The 20,170-nt window shown below is 40.1% G+C and overlaps 1 protein-coding gene and 1 non-coding gene across 8 annotated transcripts in view; both read left to right on the forward strand.

Moving 5' to 3' along the window:
* Positions 1-20,170, forward strand: part of NRG3 (neuregulin 3) — a 1,236,567-nt gene that overhangs the window by 262,011 nt on the left and 954,386 nt on the right. The window lies entirely within an intron of this gene.
* Positions 17,930-18,001, forward strand: TRNAW-CCA. The gene has a single exon. It is a non-coding gene; the product is annotated as a tRNA-Trp (tRNA).

Here is a 20,170-nt window from a genome sequence, read left to right on the forward strand (position 1 = left end):
CATCTTGGGCTCCAAAATCACTGCAGATGGTGACTGCAGCCATGAAATTAAAGGATGCTTGCCCTTGGAAGAAAACCTATGGCAAACCTAGACAACATATTAAAAAACAGACATGACTTTGCCAAACAAAGGTTCATCTAGTCAAAGCTATGGTTTTTCCAGTAGTCATGTATGGATGTGGGAGTTGGACCATAAAGAAGGCTTAGTTGAGAAGAACTGATGCTTTTGAACTGTGGTGTTGGAGAAGATTCTTGAGAATCCCTTGGATTCCAAGGGGATGAAACCAGCCAATCCTAAAGGAAATCAACCCTCAATATTTATTGGAAAGACTGATGCTGAAGCTGAAGCTCCAGTACTTTGGCCACCTGATGCGAACAGCTGACTCATTAGAAAAGACCCTGATGCTGAGAAAGATTGAAGGCAGGAGGAGAAGGGGATGACAGAGGACAAGATGGTTGGATGGCATCACCAACTCAATGGACATGAGTTTGAGCAAGCTCTGGGCAATAGTGAAGGACAGGGAGGCCTGGCATGCTACAGTCCATGGAGTGGCAAAGAGTTGAACTTGACTGAGTGACTGAACAACAAGCAACCAAGTGAGAAGCAAGTCTGCACCAAAGGAACTGAGCATTTTTCCTCCCGTGAGGATGCCTCACGACCATCAGCCATCTGTGTCAGCAAAAGGCATTTTCCCAGTTTTCTTATCAGGTGAAGCCAAGGCTGAAAGTTGATAGGGAAATGATTCAGTTTTGGCATATTCTTTGTGAGGAGGCTAAAGCGGAGTCCTGCAGAAAGGGGAGGGGATATGACTGGTGGCCTAAGATGAAGCTGACAACACGGAATCAGTTGGTTCAGTCACACATCCTCATTATCATCCAGTGGAGGTATAGACTGTGTTTCAGATAAAATATTAAAGAGAGGGCTGTTGATGGAATTGTCTGAAGGCAGGGAGCTGTTTGGTGATGAATCTGGGGTATGAGTGCGCCATTTGGCCCCAGAGCCTACACTCATGACAGCATCATGCTACCCCCGTGTTTCTACCTATGGATGGATGTCATGCTGCCCTTGATGAGCGACCACACTCTCAGAGACCACACACAGACCACTGTGACATTCGGCAATTTTAATATAATTAGGTTGAATCATGGCAAATTGCTGGTATTTGACTATTGTTACATTAAAAGAAATGGTGATTTTGGGTTGGAAAAAACAGACAAAATGACACTGATCAGAGGAACCTGGGGACACACACTGAGTGCAGCGCAGACCGTCGGCTGAGTCCTCTAACGGTAACAGGGCGTAGGGAAAATTCTGGCCGCATCTGAAGAAGGCCTTAGATTTGTAGTATTGCATGAATGTGATTTTTTTAAAAAGTATTATTTATTAATTTGGCTGTACCAAGTCTTAGTTTCAGTATCTTCTATCTTCCCTGATGCATGAGGGATCTTTTTAGTTATGGCATGTGAACTGTAAGTTGAGGCATATGGGATCTGATTCCCTGGCCAGGAATGGAACCTGGGCCCCCTGCACTGGGAGCAGGGAGTCTTAGCCACAGGACCACCAGGGAAGTCCAGTGTCTTGGTTTTGATAATTGTACTATGCCAGAGGTTAACTTTAGGAGAAATAGGGTAAAGGATGTGTAAGAACTCTGTTGTATAGAACTCTTTGTTATATATTTTCAGTTTTTAATTTTTTTTTTTTTAGATTTAGTGAATCTAAAATTATTACAAATAAAATTTTATTAACAAATTTTAATTTAACAATGGCGATTTCATTTTATACAGATCTTTAATAATTATAAAATACCTTTTTATATGATACTGGAGACTTTAGCTGCTTCCTCTCTGTTCTCCAGAAGCACTTCAGATTTACTTCTGCTCTAGCACCTACCATTCTGGATATATTTATTTGTCTACAATTTAGTTGCCCAAACAATGCTGTGATCTTTTCAAGGCAAGGACTGCATTCAAGTCTTCCTTGTACTCCAAGCAGTGTAAGGCACAAAGTAGATTCATGTTTGTTTTTTTTTTAAACAAATGAATACATTTATTAGTCTTTATGGCTGACAAAAAGTGATAATAATTTTAAGATGCACTCCATGTAGTCAGTTCCAATCACCACTTGCTAGGTTGTCTCCCCAGATAAAAGAGAGAATAAAGATGTCTTATAAGCATTTACAGTTCATGGGGTTGCAAAGAGTCAAACACAACTTAGTGACTGAAGAACAATAAGCATTATAACTGAGCTAAAAAATATGGAAGAAGTTCCTGTCTTTTATAAATGAAGATAGCAGCAATGACAAGAGTTGCTTAGTCCATGGTAAGGAAATGGAGAAGCTCAGCATGAAGTCCTTCATACTCAAACTCCTGGTTCCCTTTGGAATCAGCATGAAGATTCTGGAAAGGAGTAGGTCCAGGAATGTTCATGGACCTGCCTTCTCCAGCTGAGTCATCAGAAACAAAGAATTGTGCTGACCTTTGAGGAAGGAAGATCAGTGTGTTATTAAGAGTTTTCCTTTGCATAAAAAAGAGTTTGTGGCTGGGGGAGAGATAGTATTAAACTGGAATGGGACATAGGCATATCTTCAGAGTTAAAAGGGGGCCACTTCCATGCTGCTATCATGCTGGTTTATGTTTGCTTTTATTTTTTTCAGTTTTAACAACTTTATTGAAATACCGCTCACCCATTTAAAATGTACAATTCAGGCTTCCTTGTTGGTCCAGTGGTTAAGAATCCACCAGAAAATGCAGGGGACATGGGTTCTATCCCTGGTCCGGGAAGATCCCACATGCTGCAGGGCAGCTGAGCCTGTGGGCCACACTACTGAAGCCCCTGCTCTAGAGCGTGTGCTCTGCAATAGGAGGGGCCAGCTTAATGAGAAGCGTGGGCGCCGCAACTTGAGAAAGTCTGCATGAAGCAACAGAGACCCAGCACAGCCAAAAATAAAATTAATTAATTAAAAAGTAAAATGTACAATTCAATGGCTTTTAGTGTATTAAAGATATGTATGCCTATAACCACAGTCAATTTTAGAACATTTCATCACCCCAAATGAAACCCTGTATGTTTTAGCTCTCACCCCTCCTCCCAGCCTTCTCACCACTCCCCAGCCATAGGCAACTACTAATCTGCTTTCTGTCTCTATTTATTTTCCTGTTTTGGACACTTAATATGAATGGGATCTTATGCAACCCATTGTTGTCCTTTGTGAGTGGCTTCCTTCACTTAGAATAATGTTTTTAAGGTTCATCCATATGAACAGACATCAGTATTTCATTTCTTTTTATGGCCAAATTGCATTACATTGTATAGATGTACCTCATTGGTGGTGGTGGTGATGTAGTCACTAAGTCATGTTTGACTCTTTGCAGTCCCGTGGACTGTAGTCTGCCAGGCTCCTCTGTCTGTGGGAGATCTTCGGCAAGAATACTGGAGTGGGTTGCCATTTTCTTTTCCAGGGGATCTTCCTGACCCAGGGATTGAACGTGCGTTTCCTGCTTGACAGGCAGATTCTTTACCACTGGGACACCTGGGAAGCCCATAGCTCATTATGTTTATCTGTTTATTGAGTGATGGGCATTTGGCCTGTTTCCACCTTTTGGTTAGTGTGAATAATATAGTTGCTAGCATCACTGTACAAGTTTCTGTGTAGACAAGTGTTTTCTTTTTCTCTTAAATGTGAACTTGGTTTTAGTTCAGTTATTCCTAACTTGACACATAAGGAGTGCCTCCTAGAGAGAAAGACTAATAGAGTCTCAACATGCTGAAAATTTAGAATAATTTTTAATGCTCACTGCCTTTCTGCCTCTCAGTTTATAAGTATCCTTTTTAGATAAGTTGTGTCTCAAAAAAAAAAAAAAAGTTTTTAAACATACACACGTGCACATACAAGCTTGCATAAGGATTCAGCTAAAAGTAACCCTCCTGAGACGCCATCTGGAGAAAGAAGTGCAGACCTTCCCATAATGCTGCAATTGCTCAGGAAATGGGGCAGCGTCTCTTTAGGAATCTCTTCAGACTGGGGTTTAAGCGCCATGCTGGAAATACTGACTGTGTGTTACCTTAAATGCCCCTTATTTGTAGCTGTGCCTAATCAAAATCATTTCTGGCTATTCCTGAAAATCAGAACTTTTCCTGGGAACATCTCCCTGATGAATCAACAGAATATTGGCAGTGGTCAGGACGCAAGCTCCTACAGGGCCAAGCCTAGGTCTCTCCTCTTCTAGAAGAGTGCCTTCTCACAGTGCAAGTGCCCTGTGCGTTTGCTAAACTGACATGAATTGAGATTCAACGAAAAATAGCCCCTGGTTAAAGGATTTATTTTCATTACTGCTCAGTTTTCTCTTGGAAAAAAGCCGACTCTGGGAATCCATTTATTGTGTACTCTCCCAGTAAGTCCTGCTTTTCATAGCAAAAGTTAATCAAGACTTTTCATCCTAACAGATCACTTGCCTCAGATATGGGCCAGTGGGGGCTCAGAGCTGTGGCTTCTTCCTACATCTCTTCTATACTTACCTTGTTCCCCAGACCTTGCTGACCCTCTCAGAGGCCTGCTCACTCAGATGGTAGCCTGAGCTGATGCTTTCTCCAAGCAGGCTTTCTCCTAGTTCTACCATCTCTTCATGGACACAGGGTAAATGTAAAGGAATCTTCAAGAGCAGCCCCCATGCTCCCCCACCCCCAGTATAACCAGATTCTTCAATTGTGTGACATTTTGTTTGCAGGGCAGAAACAAATTATGTAATCAAATAGGGACACTGAGCCTGATTGATACTTCAATCAAAACACCCAAGAAATCCAATAATTTTGGGTTTGACTTTTGTGCTATTTTTAATTGGGGCTTCCGTGCTGGCTCAGACAGTAAAGCGGTAAAGCATTTGCCTGCAATGCACAAGACGCAGGTTCAATCCCTGGGTTGGGAAGACCCTCTGGACAAGGAAATGGTAACCCACTCCAGTATTCTTGCTTGGAGAATTCCATAGACAGAGGAGCCTGATGGGTTACAGTCCATGGAGTGGCAAAGAGTTTGACACAACTTAGCAACTAATGCTATTTTTAATGCAACTGATTTGAAAGGCTCTTGGAGAGATGTCTGAACCTTGCAGCAACCTTTTTTTCTGGATCCTGTGTAAGAGAAAATATCCTCTCCCTCCAGCTTGACACCATTACTAGTCATTCCAGTTCCCTTAGAAGTAAGGCGTTTGATTCCCTCAGGGGCTTGGTTGTTCAGTATGTGATGTAATCAGCTCAGGGAAGCATAGCTTTAAGAGGATCTCAAAAGACCATCAAGCCCAGAAGGGGAGTTAAAACTTTTTCCTCAAAGGAAAGAGAATATTTATAATAGAATTATACTAGATTCAAGAGTAGTTACAAGGAATTTGGTCTATTATACAAAAATTCTTTTTCTGCCATTTCTTTTTTTTTTTTGGATGCCTTATCTAGCCCAGTGGACTCCCAAGTATTGTGGAATCCCCTACAACTCTAGCTTCTGGGGAACTCTGAGTTTTTGCTGAAGTTAATAAGTAAAAGAAGACGCTTTTTTTACTGAAGACGCTTTACCACTAAGTACCTCTACCAGGCTACAGTTACAAATTCTTGTAAATAAAATTTCACGCAAGCAGGCATTTTTATGAGTAATCATTGTTTAACCTCAACAAATTGAATTTTTTATATCCAGAAATGAAACAACAGTGACGATACTATCCTAAAACAATGGTTGAAGAATTTACTCAGTCTTGTCTGATTCTTTGTGACCCCATGGATTGTAGCCCATCAGGCTCCTCTGTCCATGGAATTCTCCCCCAAAAGAGTATTGGAGTGGGTAACCATTCCCTTCTCCAAGGGATCTTCCCAAACCAGGGATTGAACTCTAATGTCATCTCTTGTGTCTCCTGCATTGGCAGGAAGATTCTTTACTGTCTGAGCCACCAGGGAGGTAGATCCAGGTAAATTGTTCCTTACACTTTAGTATGGAGTATCCTTTTATTAGTTTACCATAAGAAGAAATCTCCAAAAAGAGGGAAAGAGAGAATCTTTAATAGCAAAGTTTAAGGGCAACTCAGATATTAATTCTTAAACAGCCCTCTGGTTTCCTGAGTAGCTAATGAAGCACTATTTAGCTCTTAAATGTCTTTTTTTAGACTTTACAGGAATAGGAAATGCTGTGTATCAACATTTAATTTAGAAACTATGAATGGTTTCAGATATACCATTTTAAATGTTTTTACTTGGGGTGAGGGTTATTTCAGTGACGTTTACTTTTTTGGGAGCATAATTAGAGGATGAGGCTCTCATACATTTTCAAATAACTAAACCTTGTCCACTTAAGAATGTATATTTTCTGTTTTCAAAATTTCTGAAGTGAATCTTTCTAAAATATAATTGTACAGCCATTTCCCTTTGGGAAAAAAGTGCTTAATATACATATAACTCTTCTTAATGACTCATGGCATGATGCCCAAATAAGTCTTGGTGTCTGGGAAAGTAAGATTTAAAAAGAATTCTAGTTCACGAGTCCCTCCTCACCTGTCCAATTTAAAGAAGAGAGTGGGGGCTTTTGACTTCCTGTAAATTGCATAGCTACTCCCAATTTGATGTTCTGAGATTTCTGCACAGCTCTCCCCTACCAGAAATCCAATGGCTTAGAGATTTGGTTTCATTATAGAAGCCCTCAGTTGGCTCATGACTTTACGTTTTTGCCCTGTCTCTCAAACTGCAACCCACTCCCTTTCCAAGATCCAGCATCGTGGAGCTATTGACTTGTTCTAAATCCAGCCCCATGGTTTCACACCCCACCAGCTCTTACATATACCGCCCCACCCCCCGCCCCACAATTATCAAGGATTCTTTCCCCTCTGGTCTGTTTTGGGTGTGGGACAGCCACCTAGCTTTATCTTTCATGGCTCCCATTTAAGGGTGACTTCTTCTATGAAACTTTTCAACTCCTCCAGGGGGCAAGGATTGTTCTCTCCGAAATGCTCTTGGTATTCTCTACATATCCTTGTTTCAGCTCTTGGCTGTGTTTTTATCATAGTTTGAGTGTACATCTATCTCCTCTTTTTTACGTTGAAGTATAGTTGATTTACGGTATTGTGTTTATTCCTGCTGTACAGCAAAGTGATTCAGTTATGCATATACATATAGTTATTCATACATATACATTTGTATATTTTCCTTTATGATTTATCTCAGGACTTTGAATCCAGTTCCCTGTGCTATACAGTAGGACCTTGTTTTATTCATTCTGGATGTAATCATTTGCCTCTGCTAACTGCTAGCTGCTAAGTCGCTTCAGTCGTGTCCGACTCTGTGCGATCCCATAGACGGCAGCCCACCGGGCTCCCCCGTCCCTGGGATTCTCCAGGTAAGAACTCAGGAGCGGGTTGCCATTTCCTTCTCCAATGCATGAAAGTGAAAAGTGAAAGTGAAGTTGCTCAGTCGTGTCCGACTCCTAGCGACCCCGTGGACTGCAGCCCACCAGGCTCCTCCATCCATGGGATTTTCCAGGCAAGAGTACTGGAGTGGGGTGCCATTGCCTTCTCCGTCATTTGCCTCTACTAACCCCAAACTCCTGTTCTGTCCCCCCTGCCACGGGAAGCACAAGTCTGTCCTCTGAGTGTGTTTCTGTTTGCAATAGGTTCATTTGTGTCATATCTTAGATTCTACATGTAAGTGATATCATAGCTGACTGTCCCCATTAGCTCAAGGGCTGGCTCTTTGCTGTCCACCATTCTGGGTCTGTTTCTAGCAGCTCTCCAGGGGGACAAACTAATTGATGAACAAAGGGTACTCTAAAGTGTGTGTCACTTCCTCACCTTTAATCCCTGTCATGTGGTTTTCTCATGTTTTTACTTAAAACACAAATTTGTTTTGTATGATTTAATTTTGTCAAATTATTTATTTATTGAATGATGATGAGATAAAGCTTGGAGAGTCATTTTGTGTGTGTGTGTGTGTGTGTGTGTGTGTGTGTGTGTGTGTGTGGTGGGGGCACTCCACACATTGTCCCTCCAAGACCTAACAGTCTTCTCCCAACTGAAGACAAACTGCCTGTAAGAGCCTCCTGTCTTTTCACTAGGCAGGGCCTGATGTGTGGCATTGCTCAGAGGGTCTCATGCAGAAGCTCAGGTCTCGTGTGACCAGAGCTTAGAGCTAGCAGGAGCTACTGAACCTTGTAGAGCTTTGTAGCCTGCCCATCTCTATCTTCTTCAATCCTGGATTACTCCAAGCTACTGAACGTTAGCTCTTTTGTCTGCAGATCTGCACTATGCATGTGAGTTACATTTTTTCCCCTCCATGGACACTCTGAAGCACCACTACTTGCTCCACTGCTTGATCATTCAGTCTTTCATTTCCTCTACATCAGCTGTTGAAACGGGATTGTAAAGATTGAGTTGGAGCATACAAAGTGTGGAGAAGAGGGCGATAGCATCCCCAGAGACTGATTCATATTCACCAGCTATTACTATTGTTAGGATGACTGTCAAGCTTCTAATCCTCAATTCCTGACTCACTGCCACTGTTCTAGGATTTGCTCTGCTGACCTTCCCATAGCTGTAAAACCAGATCAGCCCAATTGATTGTAATAATTATAAAGTTAGGGTGACTAAGCTCCTAGTAAAGACTCTTAACATCTTTTTTGAAAAAAATGAAAGTCCTATATGAGCTTTGGTGCATATATATTTTTAGGCTGTGCCTTAGCCATCAAGGGGCCTTTTCCTTTTCTGATTCACGCCTCTGTTAAGAATAGTCAAAGTTGCCAGAAAAATGGTTTTTGGACAAGAAAGAGAGGTGAGATTGTGTTAAATTAGGAACTCAGAGTCAAGAAAAGATGAAAAGCTATATTTAGAATGGGGTTTGGACTGAAAATGACTGTGGATCTTTTTCTTTTTTAATAGTGTGAGAAATGCAGCCACAGGTTTGAAATGGAACTATTTAAACATTTGTTTCAGCCCAGTTGAGAAAAAGAGAGAGCCAGTTTCTCCCCAGACCTCAATATTTATCTTTAGGATGTAAAAAGAAGTGAGAGACTGGATGACCTTGTTTTTGCTGAATTTGATCTCTCTTGCCTTTTTTCTTTCTCTTTTGCCTTTTTGAGGGGGGATCATGTGTATTTTTTTATGCTGAAAATAGAAGATTTTTTCCCTTGCAGTAGGCATGGAAGGTTTAAAAAAAAAAAAAAAAGCACCATAGCACATGCAAATGGTGTTAGGCTGCTCCATGATCATGGAATTCCATGGACTGACTATCCAGATTCTCCATTATGCCATGGTTGCTCCTTCAAATAGCCTAGCATCTCTGTGGACCATGTTTACAGACACAGCTTAGCCATTAAGCAAACTTAATCTCTCTTGCTTAAAGGCAAACTGAATTGGTATTGTGACTCATTTTCTTCCTTCCTTCTTTCCTTCCTTTCTTCTTCTCTTCGTTCTTTCCTCCCTCCTTCTTCCTTTCTTTTCGTCTCTCATCTGTCCACCTACCTACCTACCTGAATTTTTTTTTGGATGGGTCTTATACAGAGTTATACATAGGCTATAAAAGGGTTGGATGGTTTTATCTACCTTGCTTATTTAATCTACACAACAATCATGTTCGATAGGCATCATTACCCTCAAGCTCCAAATAAAGAAACTGCAGTGTAAAGAAGTAAATTATTTCCCTAGTTTCACGGCCAGCACGTGGTGAAGACTTGGAGCTGAGTCTTTCTGGCTCTGAGGAGTTCATGCTCTTGACTGCTCATTACCTACAGTCACTACATACATTTTGTCCTAAATTTGTGCAATTTTTGCCAAATGACACATGGCTGCCAAAAACAACCATCTGAAAACTGACAAATTCATTCATGCAGTTATATGGGGAGGTTTCTTTTTCTGTTTATCATTGTTCTCAACTTTTTGTTATATTGATAGAGTAGTGCCGTGCTGAGACAGAGTAGAGAAGGGTCATGTATCCCCAGTATTTCTAAAATTTGGGGTGACATTTCTGAAAACATGAGCACCTCTCTTCCAGTTTTGGGGTAGAAATGGTGTGGTTGCAGACTGAGGGTGATGGAGAAAGAACCCTGTGCTATTTGGTAAGAATTCCACCTCTGCTGTTCCCACCTTGCAGTCCAAGGATAGTGTTGCTAGGAAAGATGACATAATTAATTCCTAAAATAAATGAATGCTTTTAATGCAAATGAAAGTATTATTTTAAATTAAGATGGATTATGATGGTCGTGTTGGAAAATAACATTTCACCTAAAATGAATCAGCCTGCCCAAGAAGCAGTGATATATATGGAACAGCTTCTCCACAGAAAGGCTGAGCCATTTCTTCTCTAGCAAGTGACCCAGTAAAAGTGCTATATATACACCCAGGTCCTTTCCAACTGTATAGGCGATGATGGGAAAGAATGACTCAGCCTAGTAACGACAGGAGACCCATGGAAATGGTTTCTTTTTATGGATTTGGTCTAAATCTCTGAGTTTCTTTAAAAGTTTTAGGCCATTTAAAATCAATAGTAATATTTAATATACATTTTATAAAAAGGAAATACATCTTTTAAAAAATAAATTCAGGGCTATCCCATGAGTCACAAATGAGCTTATTAATTGGGGTCCATAAGAGAACGTAGAAATTGTATGCATTATACAATACATGATGCCTTGTGGGCCTCTGTTTTCCTCTTCACTCAAATTATGTAAGTCAAATCAGGTATTAAATTTGCTTTGCTACATGTTTAAATGAGCATTAAGGGATATTTCAAATGCATTAACTAGAAACACCACCTTTAGCAGCCAACATTGAATTTATCATTTTTGAGGACTAAATTGGACAAGGATTAAAACAGGACAGGAAGTCTAGTTACTCGTATAATTGTATAATTGAGTTTGATTGACATTTTAGTGCCTTAATATTGAGAGTCATGAAATCAGTTGCCAAGAGCTGTGGATTCAGGGCCATCCATGAGCCTACCACCACCACTGCCCTGCCTGTGGGAGACTCATGACTGCTGTCTGTTTTCTGGCACCCATCCTCTGTCATTTTCTTCTTCTGCTTCCTCCTGTCCCTGCAGTAACGGGTGCCATCAGCTTAACCTACCTTGTGTGGAGCAAAATCTGTGCAAAAGCACCAACTGCATCCCCACTGGCAGTAGGAACATTTATCTCTGACATTCCAGTTTCTCTACAAGTAGTCCCAACTAATACAACTGCGAGTGTCCCCTGCTTCCTTAAAACTGACCCATCTGCTCTGTGCCGTCCCAAGAAAGCCAGGGTTCCACCAATGTGCTTCAGTGTGGCTGCAGGAAATCTTCCTTCTCATCCCTCATTACTCTTCATGACACTATGATCTTCTGACATCTGTGTCCAATTCCACCTGCCTCTCAGAAGTTTTCAGGGGAGGTATATGAGAGAGTAGAGGGGCATAGGCTTTGGCATTAGACTGAGGGGCACATATTGATTCTGCCACTGCCCCTGTAAGTAAACATCTTGGTTTCTTCAATTCCAATCTCGGGGGAAATAGTTCCCTTGAAGGGAAGATTCAGGGAGATACTCACCTGAAATGCTTTGCACAGTTATCAGTAAATGGAGGGTCGATTCCTATTTCCTTCTTAACACACACACACCGGCTTTCCTCATGCATATATATGTTTTATACTGTTACCAGAAAATTGTGTTGAATTATAGAGAGCTTATATAACAGAGTCCTTTGGGTCTTTGGGATGATTTTATTCAACCATTCTTTAAATTCCACTGGCAAGAATATGAAATATGTGCTTCACATCCCTGGACCTCCTGCAGAGCCATTATCAGAGGCATTTATTTATTTATTTGTGTGTGTTAATTTTAAATTTTATTTTATTTTATTTTTCTTTTTTTTATTTTTCTTCTTTTAAGAACTTTTTTTTTTAAATTTTATTTTATTTTTAAACTTTACATAATAGTATTAGTTTTGCCAAATATCAAACTGAATCCACCACAGGTATACATGTGTTCCCCATCCTGAACCCTTCTCCCTCCTCCCTCCCCATACCGTCCCTCTGGGTCGTCCCGGTGCACCAGCCCCAAGCATCCAGTATCGTGCATCAAACCTGGACTGGCAACTCATTTCATACATGATAGTATACATGTTTCAGTGCCATTCTCCCAAATCTTCCCACCCTCTCCCTCTCCCACAGAGTCCATAAGACTGTTCTATACATCAGTGTCTCTTTTGCTGTCTCGTACACAGGGTTATTGTTACCATCTTTCTAAATTCCATATATATGCGTTAGTATACTATATTGGTGTTTTTCTTTCTGGCTTACTTCACTCTGTATAATAGGCTCCAGTTTCATCCACCTCATTAGAACTGATTCAAATGTATTCTTTTTAATGGCTGAGTAATACTCCATTGTGTATATGTACCACTGCTTTCTTATCCATTCATCTGCTGATGGACATCTAGGTTGCTTCCATGTCCTGGCTATTATAAACAGTGCTGCGATGAACATTGGGGTACACGTGTCTCTTTCCCTTCTGGTTTCCTCAGTGTGTATGCCCAGCAGTGGGATTGCTGGATCATAAGGCAGTTCTATTTCCAGTTTTTTAAGGAATCTCCACACTGTTCTCCATAGTGGCTGTACTAGTTTGCATTCCCACCAACAGTGTAAGAGGGTTGCATTTAATAAACGTTTATTGAATAGAATGTCATCATAGAGGTGGTAAATCAAGATAGATAAAACCCTGGACTCTAGAAATAAACTGCCCGTATTTTCACTGGTAAGGTATTTCTTACCAGTAGTATGACCCGAGTAAGTCACTTCACCTCTGTGTGCTTCAGTTTCCCCATCTGTAAAATGAGGCTAAAAGCACTGCCTCTCGTGCTGTTGGGAGAATTAAATGAATTCGCACATGTTTAGTGTTTAGAAGCATGCCCAACACTAGGTAAGTGCTCTGTTATCACTGTTTTACTTAATAATAACTGGTTATTATTTTTTAAAAGTTGGTCCTTTGTGGTTTCTTACATCAGGCTTCTCCCACAGGTAGGACCTTGACTGTCTTCAGAGCAGTCAGAAAGAACCACCTTTTAGACCAATTAAGTTGCGTTCTTTTCCCCTTGGCATTTGGAAATTGCTTATGGCGTAGTATCTGCTTTGTTTGCTTTTGCTTGTGGCACAGGCATGCGAGTTCTCACGACTCGGGGCCCAATTTGCTGGTGTATTTTGCTTATTACTCTCCCTTTGCAGACACTTGGTCAGACTTGGCCTTTGCACAGTCTGATGCTCACTTTGATTCCTTTGTATTATCTTTCTCTCGGTAATGAGGGTCGAGCTGCTTGCATTTCTCTCTCCTACCTCAGTTTCCCAGGTGACATTGCACAAGAGCAACTGCAGCCAATTATATGATTGTTATTCTTGGGCACTGTGCTCCCTGAATATTTGTCAATTTTCTGACCCTGGTACTCTGACCTGGGTGAGATAAGAGGAAACCTGGCAGTGTCCAGCATATAGAATTATTTTACTGAAAAGGAACTTGCTCTGTAGTACATGTGGCATAATCCTCACTTTCCAAGAGTTCTTATAATTCTCATTAAGTCCATGAAATAAAAATTAATATTTCTGACTCTAAAACTCCCAACCTCTTTATACTATGTGATGTCCATTGCTATTACAATTTGTTTTCTCTCTCTCTCATTTATATCCTCAGTCCATCCACTCTGTTACCAGCTCAGATTTCTCTACAGTAGAATAGGTCGTGGGCCAGAAATCCCATTGAGAATGATCAAACACCTAAAAACCCAAGATGGAAGTTGGTAAAATGGAGTCATGTGGAAATACGTTCAAACATTTGCACCACATTTGTTTGCCTTGTGTGCTGATTTTCTGCGGTCTCCTCGTGTGTGTGTGTGTTCGCTGTTCAGTTGTGTCCGACTCTTTGCAGCCTCACAGACTGTAACCCACCAGGTTCCTCTGTCCATGGGATTTCCCAGGCAAGAATACTGGAGTGGGGCACCATTTTCTGACCCAGAGATCAAATCTGCGTTTCTTGTTTCTCCTGCATGGGCAGGTGGATTCTTGACCATGAGTGCCACCTGGGAAGCCCTCAAACTCCTCTTCTGTAGAACTGTTTTTAGTGCTGAATAAACAAGAGTACAAAGAGTACCTATCATGGTTTCTTTTACATATAAATGTGGCTCCATAATTAAAAGACATACTCTTAGAAATATTAGGAGATAATTATAAGATTTGTAATAATTGTATAAATATGAGCACTTTGTTCCCCTTCCCTGAGCTCCTAAGTCACTCATTTCACCCCCAAAGAGAATGCCTTGTCCCTGCTGCTCATTTTTTGTTTCATCTCTTCACTGTTCATGCTCTGGGTAACAGGCACCAGTCTTGAATTTTGTGTATTTGGGTTGAGGGGTTGAAAGCACAGAGGGTTTTGGAGACCACTTTTCCTCAGATTACCTTCCTTTCAATATAAGCACCTGTTTCTTGTTAGGTAAACTAGACTTAACCCTTCACCATAAGCGTGATCACCCCGCTAACGATGGGTGCCAGCACCGTCTTCCAGTACCACCTTCTGTGTTCCTGATGTATGCCCTCAGATGACCTTTCTGTGAAAGCAGGGGAACCTGAAACTAGGGTTTAAGGGTGCAGTTCATTCTAACATCCTGTTCTTCCATCTGCTAGTCACAGTAGTTTCTGAGGCAGGTCTAAATCTACCAAATGTAAGCCCTAGGATTCTAAAATAGTAGTTCTTAACCTTGATGTCCACACTAAAATTATCTGGAAAGTTTAGGAAATGTGGATGCCTGGGTCTGACTCCCAGAGCTCTGGATTGAGTGATTTTGGAGCATGGTTGGAACATCTGGTTTTTATAAACTGGAAAGTGGCAATCAATACGTTCTTCCTTGGTGTGCTCTCTAGGACTACCTGGATTCACAGGGGAAACCAATTTTGACATCTGATATTTAGGACTGTCCATCTATCTCAACACTTCAGTTTTGCATATTAATTAGATGTTAAGGAAAAACTAGATTTTTCTCAGGCCCTTGATACAATTATTTAGATGCTATTTTCAATATTCATCCATCCATTCCTTCATTCATCTCAGTAACCTCATTTAGACAATGAAGAAGAACTACGGAGAGGTAACTTTTGAATCAGTGAGCCCTAGGTTTGTAATCCAGCATCTTGAGCAAGAGACTTCAACTTTTGGGGCTTCTACATCCACATCTGCAAAATGGGGTTAATATAGGTGTTGTGATGATTAAACAAAATTAGATTAGATACATTTGGTGGAAATTCACATGTAATCCTTGCTTGATATACATGAAGTTCCCAAAGAACATGTACTTCCAACCCTAATTAGTATGCATAGAAATGTTTAACAGTTTTGGATGCCAAATAAATGTTTTCTAAAGGAAGAAAGGCATGGTGTAATCTTTTGCTTCTTTTCAGTCATCTGTCATTCATCACAGACTATTGACTTGACACAACAAAACATCATATCATCCAATAATGGCTCGATGTTCAGCATCTCAATAGACCAGTCGTCATCCCCTGTTGACAAACACGTTTTACTCAGAAATGGCATCAAAATGCAATATTTTCCCTGTCATGCTGAACTATGCCTTGCTCACTGACTCCCTCATGTTCTCAGCTCTCATTACCCTTTTACTTGCTCTTACCCTTTTGCTGTCAAGTCACCTTACTTTATTTATTTAATAATCTGACAAAGATGAAAGAAATATTATCATGGGCGTATGAAACAATTGAAATGTCCTTTACTGTCATTATTTTCATTTAGATGACAGAAGAGTCTCCGTTGTCGTAAATGTAAGTAACGCCTGTGTGTTTTGTAATGCACTTGTGCAACTATCTGTGTGTGTTTGCTTCCTATCTTCCAAAATTAGTTTCCTGAGGTAGACTTTATGTACAGCTCTGGCTTGGAGGTAAAGAATCCTCCTGCCAACACAAGAGATGCAGGTTCAATCTCTGGGTTGGAGAGATCCCCTGGAGTAGGAAATGGCAACCCACTCCAGGGATTCTTGCCTGAGAAATCCCATGGGCAGAGGAGCTTGGCAGGCTACAGTCCATCGGATCACAAAAGAACTGGACATGACTTAGCAACCAAACAACAGTAACTAAGATTAAGTGATCTTCACCAAACTACTGTTTATGACAGTCTGAGGACATTATTTTAAATTAAAAAATTTTTTTTGACTATGCCACATGATGTGGAATCTTAGTTCCCCAACCAGGGATCCAACCTGCGCCTAAGTTCCCTGCATTGGAAGCACAGAGTCTTAACTGCTGGACTACCAAGGAAGTCCCTGGGGACATCACTTATAAGTCAGTTCAGTTCAGTCGCTCAGTCATGTCAGCAACCAGCAAACCTGAAATAACATCTGTGTGTGTGTGTGTGTGTGTGTGTGTGTGTCCATGTCCATGTGCTCAGTCAGTTCATCATGTCTGACTCTTTGTGACCTCATGGACTATAGCCACCAGTCTCCTCTGTCCATGAGATTCTCCAGGCAAGAATACTGGAGTGCGTTGCCATGCCCTTCTCCAGGGGATCTTCCCATCCCAGGTTTTGAACCTGTCCCTCCTGCATGTCCTTCACCTCAGTCAGATTCTTTACCGCTGAGCTACTGGGGAGTCTGAAATAACATCTGCTCTAATTTAAAGCAGATCTAATTTAACTAACACAAATCATGATTTTCTATTTAACATGATGTGTATTCTGTTAAAGTTATTCCAACAAATAATAACTATATATTACTGATTCATAAAGAAGTATTTCAAAGAGGCTGTCAGGTAGATGCTCCCTCAATAACCTGGGATAGCTTGATATCTAACCTATAAAAGCACCTTTCTTTACCCATCCTAACCCCTGCCTTTCTTCCTCAACCTTATCTAATAAAGGAAGGGTGCTTTTCTCCTAATTTCTTTTTTTCTTTTTATTCTTACTTTGTCAGAAATATCACTCTCACTCTCCCCTTGATCTTTGATCTCTCCCTCTCTTCCTGATCAGTCTAACCAATTAAAACAAACAACTAGAACACTTCCTAAACTTACTACCCCCTCCTCCAGCTGCCTGACTTTTTTTCTTAATATCTAGATTAAAGAAAAACTCATATGGCATTTCAAGTTCAGAAGTCATTGACTTAAGTGATTGTTAAAATAGGTTAGTAGCATTTCATTTCTACTTTTCCACCATTTAATATTTTAAACTTTTAATTTCAAGTAAATTTAAATTCACCGAAGACTTGGAAAGGTAGTACAAAGATGTCTAATATACCCTTTCCCTTCTTCTCTTACTGTTACTATCATGCATTGTTATGGTCCATTTATCAAGTAGAAAATAGCATTGTTACAGTACTACTAACTCACTTGCAGACTTTATTGGGGTTTCACCCATTTTCCCACCAATGGCTTTATTCTGTGCCAGGATCCAGTCAAGATTATCTTACTGTATTTAAATTTCTTAACATTTTGACTTCACTGCAGATTTTCACCTAAAGATCACTCTTTCATCCTAAAATAGTTTCTTTCCTTGTTTACACTTCCCTGGTTTTCTTCCTATCTTTGGCAAGTTCTTACTAATTTCCTTCAACATTTAATGATTGAAATTCTTTAGAGCTTGGTCCTGGTTTCTCTTTATCTCCTTGCTGTTCATAGTCGGTTATTACATGGCTTCAGATACTGTTGCTATGTTGGTAACTCGAAATGCATATTTTATAGGCTTCTTCTATAGACTCCAGGTCCTCATATCCTTATATCTTCTCCAGATCTTTATATCCCCATTCTATATATTATTAACCTCATTTAGGTGTGTTTGGAGTCAGATTCATTATCTTTCCTTCCCAACTGAACCTTTTCCAGTGTCCCTTACTCACTTGCTTAGGCAAACACAAGGTGCTCATTTTTTTTTACTTTGGATAACACCTACCCAAAGCCTTCCTTGGTGGCTCAGAGGTTAAAGCGTCTGCCTCCAATGCAGGAGACCCGGGTTCGATCCCTGGGTCGGGAAGATCCCCTGGAGAAGGAAATGGTAACTCCACTTACCCAAGTACACACACTCATACATTCAGAATATTGTCCAGAATATTTCTTTGCCGTCACTGATGTTCATTTAGGTCAGGTCACTGTCAGATCTCTCTGGACTTCAGACCCTTGTGGAAGAAGAAAAGTTGTTCTTTCTGCTCAGAAATTAATCTGTTAGGACCACAAGCTTATTTTTCTCAAAATAACTATAGGAATAAAGACAAGATGAAAGATCTTGATTATGGTGACCATAAAATTTATTTTGCAAACAAGGACACTTAAATAGGATGGGAATATATTAATAGTTATTTCAAGACTACAGCCAAAGAGCAGATTAGTTTCAGGCAGATTGGAGGTATAATCACCCAAATCCTTTTTTTTTTTACTAGAAAGTAAATTTATATCACTAATGAAGATGTAGACTTACATAATAAAAGTAGAGGAGCCCTAGAAATAGAAATAATGAATCAAATGTCCACAATGCTGTCATATAAATTACCATTCAGGAAATTAAATCCAATTTCCTTTAACAAACAGACACTCTTCAATGTAACACATATATACTGAGTAAATGTAATTTATTCTACAAACATGTAGAACAAACTTGCAGTCATTAGAACTTTGAGGTCAAAGATTACACTTCATAGAAGATGCAAAATGAAACACGTGAAACAAAAGCTGGGAAGTTAGAAATCAGATTACTATAGGAAATCTTCTGTCCAGTAGATACCCAGAAACTCAAGTTTTTTATTACAAACCATAGAGAGTATGCAGACATTTAATTTAAATTAACGTCTTGTCTAGTCTGATTAATGCTTTTTATTCTTTGCCTCTTTATGGAAATTGGTATGTAAATATTCTTTGAAGTCAGAAAGACTAAAGAATAAATCTGCTTTGGCTGCAGATTTTGAAGGGTCATGTTTCTTCTGCTTAAAAGAAGGGATGACAGTTATCCTGCTCATTCCATAGGATCTCAGGAATACTTAATGGGGTAGTATATGTGTGAATTCTTGGCCAGTTTTAAGTCTTAGAAGTGTTATGGTACCAGCAACAGAGGAGGCTTTATTTTGTCGACGCATACAAGCCTAGCCTGGAGCTCACCGGTGGTCTTAAGGAGGGTCTTGGCTCTGTGATGAAGTGGAGTCCAAGCTTGGCATCTGTCTTCCTCCACAGAAGTATTTCCAAAGTCTGAGTGAAATTTCAGATCCTCCACTAGGACTACTGTGGTAGGAATATTGCTCAATGTTTTGCTCAGTCTCTGATCAAATATAATCCTTTCTTAAAGTTCCCCTGCCCTGGCTAACTCTTGGAGGACAGCTGTGGGCCATGTGGCTTCAGATCATTGTAGAGGTGGTTGCAGGTAGTAGGAGGGCAGCTGCAATGAGCTCTTGGGTCAATGAAACGTGGAAGATGAGAAGGCAGACTCAGGAAGTGGACAGTGACAGACTTGAACCCAGGAGAGGACTCCTCTTCAGATGGAATACCTAGTTTTCTTATTGTTGTGTTGGTTGGTTGGTTCTCTACTTTGATGAAAAGTTTATGGCTTTTAGAGTGAAAAATAAACAGGACCTTGGCTTATGTTCCATAATGTATTGAGTTGCTTATTTGTATTCAGCCTTTTATTCTCCTGAGAAATGTGTAACCCCCATCTCTCCTGCCCACCCTCTCCCTAAATGTACAATCTCTGCTCTAACACTCCCGTGTTATAGCTAGAGATGTGCTATCAAAAATAAATATATAATTGAAATGTATAATTTCAATGATATTTTTGTAAACTTATAGAATTGGGTAACCCTTGCCTTACCGAGTTTTAGAACATTCCAATGGAGAAATTTCATGGGATATATGTCTAACTAAATTTCCATTACTCCAAAGAAGATAATACTATGGTACTAAGGGATAGTAGGAGAAAGAGCAAGAGGAAGTTAGATAAATAATAGGACTTTAAAATTTGATTGAACTTTAAAATATAGTATTAATACAACTGTATATTATTTGAGCTGTGATTGTTTAAACCTTCATGTATGAATTGTCTAATATTTGAATATATTAATGAATCATAATAAAATTCTTTCAGTTCAGTTAAAAAAAAAAAACAACAACAACTCGGATAGCGCTTTGGCCCCAGGGGTTTGGGGAACTTGTTTGTAAGCAT

The sequence above is a fragment of the Bubalus bubalis genome, chromosome 4 (genome assembly GCF_019923935.1).
Source record: "Bubalus bubalis isolate 160015118507 breed Murrah chromosome 4, NDDB_SH_1, whole genome shotgun sequence".
Lineage (NCBI taxonomy): Eukaryota > Metazoa > Chordata > Mammalia > Artiodactyla > Bovidae > Bubalus > Bubalus bubalis.